The sequence below is a fragment of the Tiliqua scincoides genome, chromosome 11 (genome assembly GCF_035046505.1).
Source record: "Tiliqua scincoides isolate rTilSci1 chromosome 11, rTilSci1.hap2, whole genome shotgun sequence".
NCBI lineage: Eukaryota > Metazoa > Chordata > Lepidosauria > Squamata > Scincidae > Tiliqua > Tiliqua scincoides.
The window spans coordinates 25,081,642-25,089,463 of record NC_089831.1 but is presented as its reverse complement, the minus strand read 5'-3'; the positions used below and the strand labels follow the sequence as shown (position 1 = coordinate 25,089,463).

General features: G+C 46.8%; 2 pseudogenes; both read left to right on the top strand.

Moving 5' to 3' along the window:
* Positions 1-117, top strand: LOC136662957 (5S ribosomal RNA; annotated as a pseudogene).
* Positions 118-146: 29 nt separating this feature from the next.
* On the top strand, positions 147-269 carry LOC136662921 (5S ribosomal RNA; annotated as a pseudogene).
* The last annotated feature ends 7,553 nt before the right edge of the window (positions 270-7,822 follow it).

Genomic DNA, 7,822 nt, shown 5'->3' with positions numbered 1-7,822 from the left:
TGAAACAGCTGTTACCTTGCATATGCCTGATCTCGTCTGATCTTGGAAGCTAAGCAGGGTCAGGCCTGGTTAGTACTTGGATGGGATACCCCCTGGGAATTCCGGGTGCTGTAGGCTGATACCATAGTCTTTCGAGACTGAAGGTTGCCAACCATCTCCCTATACTGAACACTATCTCCTGATCTTGTCTGATCTCGGAAGCTAAGCAGGGTCAGGCCTGGTTAGTACTTGGATGGGAGACCCCCTGGGAATTCCAGGTGCTGTAGGCTTATACCATAGTCTTTCGAGACCGAAGGTTGCCAACCAATTAATATGTGCAACTCCTTATCACATGATGTGGTGATGGCATCTGACCTAGATGCCTTTAAAAGAGGATTGGACAGATTAACGGAGGAAAAGTCCATCAAAGGTTACAAGCTGTGATGGATAAATGTAACCTCCTGGTTCTAGAATGCAAGGGAGTTGCACCAGGAAGCAGGTATCTTGCTGTCTTGTGTGCTCCCTGAGGCATTTGGTGGGCCACACTGAGATATAGGAAGCTGGACTAGATGGGCCTTTGGCCTGACCGAGTAGGGCTTTTCTGGTGCTCTTATGTTGAAGTAAAGTGGTCACATATAGAACAGAAGGTTTTGATCTTTTTCCCCAAGTCCTTAACTCCCTTCCCAGCAACTCTAGAAAAGGGAGAATGAAGAGAATTGCTCTTTTTCCTACAGGTGCAAAACTCAGATCGGCACAAAAGCATGGGGTATCGCTCCCCAGTGTGTAATATTTGGGATGTCAAAGATCTTTTGGGCACAATCCTAACCAGGTCTACTCAGAAGTAAGTCCTATTTTGTTCAGTGGGGCTTACTCTCAGGAAAGTGTGGTTAGGATTGCAGCCTTCTTCTCATATGATCTATTCATATGGCCTTTCAAATGAAAACTGTGGCTTTTTGTTTATTCATTTTTGAGAATCAACAGCTGATGCCTTGTGCTCTTCTCCCTATTTTGCAGTTTTGACAAAGCAGGTGTGTGTGTGTGTGTGTGTGTGTGTGTGTGTGTGTGTGTGTGTTGTATCAACCCAGGCCTGTGGGAGTCAATGGGGTGGCAGGCTTTTCTAAAGAGCAGCTCTTGCCATAGAATTTTTGGGGAAAGCTTGCTAGTTCCATCTCAGAGATGGGTGATCTATCCTAATTTAGCTCCTGGCACTTTGCACGCTCAGCCTGCCCAAGCAGCATCTGCATCTCTCCCTCTTCCCTCCCTCCCTCAGTCTCTCTCTCCTCATCTCTTCCCCCTCTGGGAAATTCATAGCAATGAGATATTTGCGCCCCGGAATCAATGGTGTGAAATGAATTATTGGCAGCTTTTGAGAATCCGAGCTGCTACTCTGTGGCTGCTGCGGTCTCAGCCCTGCTAAAGTCATGAGCTGGCCTACTCCAAAACTGCAGTAAGTCAAGCAACCGCAAAACAGCTCCCAGGATGGTGTGTTTCAACACAGCCAGATGCTGGTTTCCTTGATCTAGATTGACATTAACAGGACACTGGCTTGAACAAAGAAAGGTGATGACTCCAGGCATCCATCTCATTCACTCACTCTCCCTGTTTTTAGATCTTGGGATTTTTTCTTTTCTGCCATCAGCCATTCTCCTTTCCCTTTAAAGGCAAGGTCAGATAGCACCTGATTAGCTGAGGGTCTTCAGCTGTGGCTTCATAACACACCTTGTACTCGTTCTAGCCTTGCAAGGCAAATCCTGGATTAGTTCTCAGTCTTGTCCCTCCTTTCATGCTTCAGGTAGGGCAGCTGTCATGACGCAGGGGATTGGCCCCCTACTAGCATGGGAGGGACCTACAGACAAAGGCCAGAGGCCAGAACCATCCCTAGAATAGAGCCTCAGAAGGCACTCCCCTGCCAGAAACTCCCATGGAGAGGGGATGCCAGGAGCCGGGGTAACTCCAGCAGAAGTCCCCCTCCTCACCTCCAAGGACAACTTCTCAGAACCCTCTGCAATGCTGGGGGCCTGTCCCTACTCCAGGGGTGGTCAGAGGCTCCCAACGCCACAAGAAGAGGATAAGAGCCCTTTAAACAGCAGTGCCAGTGGCACCAAGCTGTGAACAGAAGGACTTGAGATCTGTTTTGGCCCCAGCCTTACTGTAACTGGAGCAACATCCTGGTTTGCTCTTGGTTGCTTTGTCTGCAGCCGAAATCAGCCCAACTCTACAGTGAGCTGTCCGTGGTCCTGCTCGCCTGCAGGGCTTCTGCTGAACCTTACAGGGGCAACCAGCTGGCCTCAGCCTGGAACAGGAGAATGGTCTCCTGTTAAAAATATTTTTGCTATGCTGATGTCCTGTGCTTTTCCAAGGAATAATCTGATCTGCGGTACTGCCTGCACAAACACTTGGAAGCCATGCTACCTGTCGCATCTGCTCAAGGGGTTTATTTATGCTGCAACCAGAAGCTACTTCCAGAGCTATTCCTTCTCCCCAGGTAATCCTGAGACCTGCTGGATGGTAAGTTAAAGATCTGTAACCAAGGCCACAATCCTAGCCAGGTCAACTCAGAAGTAAGTCCTAATGTGTTCAATGGGACTTATTCCCAGGAAAGTGAGGTTAGGATTACAGCCCCCAAGAGCCTTAGCACTGCTACCATATCCTGGTTCCCAAGATTCTCTCAGGAACACCATGGCAGGTGACTGGAATAAACCCAATATGAGGTTCTTGTGTAGACGTACCTGCCACAAGGGTGCTATTCCCCATACAATGGAAAGCACCATATAGGGTGTGCATGTGGGGAAGCACTGTATTGAGAGATTATGTTGCTTGACCATTAATAAAGTTCTGTTGATAATGTGTTGTTTGTTGCATTTGCACAAACATGTTTCACAAGCATGTGTGAATCTGAACCAGACCTTGACAATCTAGTTACCTTTCTTAGTGGTTTGGAAGTTGGACCTGACCTGGAAGATCCAGGTTCAAATCCCTGCTCAGAAATGAAGCTTCCTGAGTAACCTTGGGCCAGTCTCTCTCTCTCTCTCTCTCTCTCTCTCTCTCTCTCTCTCTCTCTCTCTCTCTGCCTCATCCACCTCACAGGGGAGGAGGACAAAAGGAGGGGAGTAACTATGTACACCACCTTGGGCTCCTTGGAGGAAGGGATGTACAAAAAAATGAAAAATAATTAAATAAAAATAAATTATACTAGGTTTGATGGATCTCAATGCACTACAATCAGTGCTTTTCAGTTCAGCATGTTCAAAGAGTGAATCAATGCACCCACAGCTGGCCCTGAAGGGTACCTCCATTCCCAATCAATGTGTTCTCTCAGCAGAAAAAAAAAAAAAAATTACTTGAATAAATATTTCATACACCAGGGGATTCCAGAGTAGCAAAAGACCAGAGATGATGCATTTCTCCAAAGGCTGTGACTTGTCTGGGAGAAAAATGCAGAGGACTGGATGCCAAGAGCCTACCAAGATCCCTCTTGCTTTTAATGGGCTTGGAATTTGTCCTTAATTGATTTGTACCCATGAGTTGTTTTCGGTCCCTGGCTCTTTATGGCTCAAAGCAGCACCAGCCTGGCCGGACTCCTAAAGCGATGCAGTGGGGGAGAGGAAGGCTGGTGAGCTTCTGACCTGTGGCTCAGAATTAATGCTTCTAATGATAGTGTCCAGCTTCTCCTCCCGTCTTACACTTCAGAGCTTAAACTGCTTGTCAGATTATTTTTTTCCTCCTTAAACACAGCAGAAATATGAAGTTCCCACTGAGCCGAGCTTCACTGCATGCTGAATGGCTTACGGCCAAGCAACCTGCAACAGGATGAGATAATGAGAGAAAATCCGGCGGGCTGTGAAATCGGAGCAGTGCACTGCTGAGGATGGCTCAGGGTGGCTGCAAGACACAGCATAGGGACAGCAGGCCTCTCTGCCGAGAACTTGCACAGGGTTTAATATGAACTGGGGCTGCCTTGGGACAAGTCTCCGTTCCTGCTTCTCATGCCAGAAACATATGAGATGCTAACAGCTGAAGACAGTTGTGTTGTCTGCTCCACTGCGTAACCACATCTGGCGTGTCCGTGTTAAGAACCGCAGACCAAAAGTCAAATGCCAGGAGTCCCTTGCCAGTTAACAACTGGCTGGATGGCTCTGAAGGATGCATGCAGAAGGTCCCAGATTCAATCCCTGGCATCATCTCCGAATAGAGACCCCTCGCTGCAACACTAGAGAGCGATGCCCATCCATGCAAACGAGACTGTGCCAGATGGATAAACAGCACCGTAACATACAAAGCTGCCTTAACCTGGTTCAGAACACAAATCCCTCTGGTTTAGTTGGGCTCCACAGACTGACAGCTGCTCTCCAGGTTTCCGACAGGCAGCATATTCTAACTTGCGCTAGAACAGGGAGGCCAGCAGACCTGAATTCAGTGCAAGTTTGGGGCATCAAGCAGCTCAGCCTGGGGCAAGGAGAAAAGCTTCCCCTTACCTTTCCATCAGTCTGACAAATCCCTACTCGAGCTGCCTCTGCTATAACTTTCACTGCCATATCTTGTGTAGAGAACCTCACAGAAGTGTGTTTTCTTTTGCCTGTGCCGAATCTCCTTCCAATCAAGTCCATCAGATGAACCTTAGCTCTAGTGGTATGGGAAGAAGGGTATCAATATCTCCCTTCATCCTCCTTGTCATTGATTTTTCCTTACCCTTCTGAAGGGTTTTTTTTTTAAATCCCCAAAAAAAGAGCCGCCCCCATATTGCAGGTTTAAAAGAACCTGACTAATGGAAGTCTATCGCTGACCTGCTCCTTAATTTATTTCCAAAATGAATGGTAATGGGGCTTTAATGGAGAATAGCCATCACCCACATTAGTTCATTAATCCACCGGCTCGCCAGCTCGTTGCATTCATCCGGATTGGGTGACGTTAATTAATGAGTTTCTCCGTGGAAGGTCCTGAACCAAACAACTTTGAGAGAAAAAGACTTTGGTGAGGGATGGCTGTTTACTGCTGAGCACATAGAGCCAAGCAAGTCCCTCTGTGACAGGCCACGACAGAAAGCAACACAAGCTCAAAGGGCTGTGGATAATTTTTAGATTTGCGATTCGTGCATCGGAACACAATCACAACTGACCAGGGTAGAAGGCAGTTTATTCCGCAAACAATAGAGTGGCACCTCCCTGTTTTTCTCTCCTGAAATGACAGCCTTGAAGTGGGCAAACACTAATCAGCACCTTGAGTTCTGCAGCTATTTAAATGTATGGGTTCCTTCCAGCCTGTCTTTGGGATTTTTCAGGGCAGGGGGAGGTTGCTGACAAATGTGCTTCCATCTGCAGATTCCTGGGGATGGATGTTGTTTGCAGAATGCGAGTTTTGACAGGATAGGAAACCGTCTCCGTGCTGGGTAGCAATCAACAAATTACAATGCAGTCAATAATACCGGCTTGACAAAATGTCTCTGTGCTCAGCTACTTTTCCTCCGAGAGATGCGACTTGTCTGTGTCATACTAATGAGGGGGAAGGGAAGGCTTTGGAATTCTCACTCGGAGAAATTTAGCCACCGTTGAGTCAAACCTCCATTTGGCAGAACCTTCCACTGCAAGGGATACGATGATGGACACAGCCACCATTTGGCCACAGCTCCTTCCACACCTCTGCACCTGCTGTGTGACTGAAACCCTCCAGGTCACTTGCCAGGCTGATTTAGGTGGAAAAGCTGCCCTGGCAGAAAAAGCTCCGTCTGGGAATATTTGGCCACCCTGCACAGGTTTTTATTCTTTCTTACATGTGTCTCCCAGACCCACTCTTCAAAATGACTACTGCTACATGCAGCGGCAGCACCAGGGCCACCAGAGGTCTCCTCGGGGTAAGCCCCAAGCCCCACAATGGCTATTATAGCACTGGCTATTTTGCCGGCACAGACTTGAGAGCATCTGTGTTGGGCTTTGCAACCTGACATGGAGGAGAGGGTACAGCAGAGCCAGGCTCTGTCGGTCCCTCTTCCTCCCACAGAACACCTCCCCCTCACAGCCCCAAAGCCCTCACAGCCACCCAGAGCTCTTATTGTGCTCCGGGTGGTGTCTGTCTGATACTGGGCTCACTGCCAACTGACACTGGGGCAGCGCCTGCACTCACTCCCCTCTGGGTGTTGCTGACACGGCTTATGGCACATCCGCAACACCCAGCACCAAAGCTCAGTACTGGCACTTAGGACTGGGCCCTTAGTCTACATGCACAACCAAAGCCACTACTGTGTCAGACAACACAGAGATGACCAGAGGCTTTGGTTTGCCCCCCACCCTCTGTGACAGACCTCGTGTCGCTTGATGCCATTTAGCATTGCACCAGGCGACTGTGGGACGAGGGTCTTTGGGAACAATTGGTGTGACAGAAAACATGCTTGAAACCATTTCGGGTTCTGCAGGCAGAAATTAATGTTTTGGAACCTAATATTATTGGATTGATTTTAAATAGATGTTTCCCAGTTCTTCAGTAATAAAATGACTGCTGCTAAGACCGCCAGAGGAAAGCGATATAAACCCAGGCTGATTATTGCTTTTGGAAGCTTCCGCCGATATTTTTTCCCATCCTCGGTTTGATGCTGGAACATGAGTACCCAATGACAGGCAACAAGGAGCAGATGAATATCTATTTATGCAGGAATATGAAATGTATGAATAGTTATTTGGAGGACAAATGTATTTTGACAGGTATCTAATTTCATTCTGTTGATAAAATGCGCTTTGTCAAGTGTTCAAGCACATTCTGTGCTCAAAACACACACACACACACACACACACACACACACACACACACACACACACACACACACCCCTCCTTCAACTGGCTTAAAAAATAAACACCCAAGAGCATTTATCATACATCACAATGCAATTTCACTTAATATCATCTCAGATGTGTGACTTTAAAAAAAATTGACGCAAATCACTGGAGATTATTATCCTCCACAAACAGCATAAAAGGGGATGTTTTGATGTAAGTGCTATGAGCAGGTTTGCAGCAAAATAGGGGCTAAGCCAAATGTGTCACTTTTTTTGCAAACATTTTCAACAGCGTCCAAAGAAACCTCCCACTTTTTAAATAATTTGGGGAGGGGGGTGATTGTTACAAGGGTGATTGTTTTGCCCACTCAGGAAACATTGTGCTTGCTCTCTGTTTATTTGTGTGTGTGTGTGTGTGTGTGTGTGTGTGTGTGTGTGTGTGTCTGTGTGTGTGTGTGTGTCCCGTGATGTCATCACATAGCCAAATCTGTTTGGCTACCTTGTGCTATGACATCATCCTGATCTTTGAGCTCTCCCTGGCTAGAGTTACCCATGTGACAGTCCATGGAAGAAGACCCATTAATTAGAAAGGGAAATGGCACCAAAGCTGTAGTTAGGAGGACAAACAACAGCAGTGCGGTGAAAGAAGAAGAATTCTTGCATAATTTAGGTGGACTAGGACAAATATATCCCCCCCAAGAAAATCTAGCACTTTTGTTTTGAAAATAAATATAAGAGATCATTCAGCAAAGTCTTACAAAAGGCAAGAATCCATCTGGAAAAAGTGGAACTGAGAGTGTGACCTATTCTCCAGAAGGATAACCTCAATGGATCTTTCATTGATGGTTGCAGAATTTCTCCCTCTCTGCTACTAATATGAGGTTGCCCTAATTCTGGGTCAGTCATGGAATCTCCACCTCCCTCACCCCATACGCAGGCTGTCAATTCAGAATTTTGAACAAGGATGATAATGCAGGAAGCCATTTTACCCAAAGCTAATAAAAATATTATGAGTAATAATAAAATTTAATGACTGAAGATAATTTGCAGTAAAGAACAAGAACTTGGGGAAGGGAAAA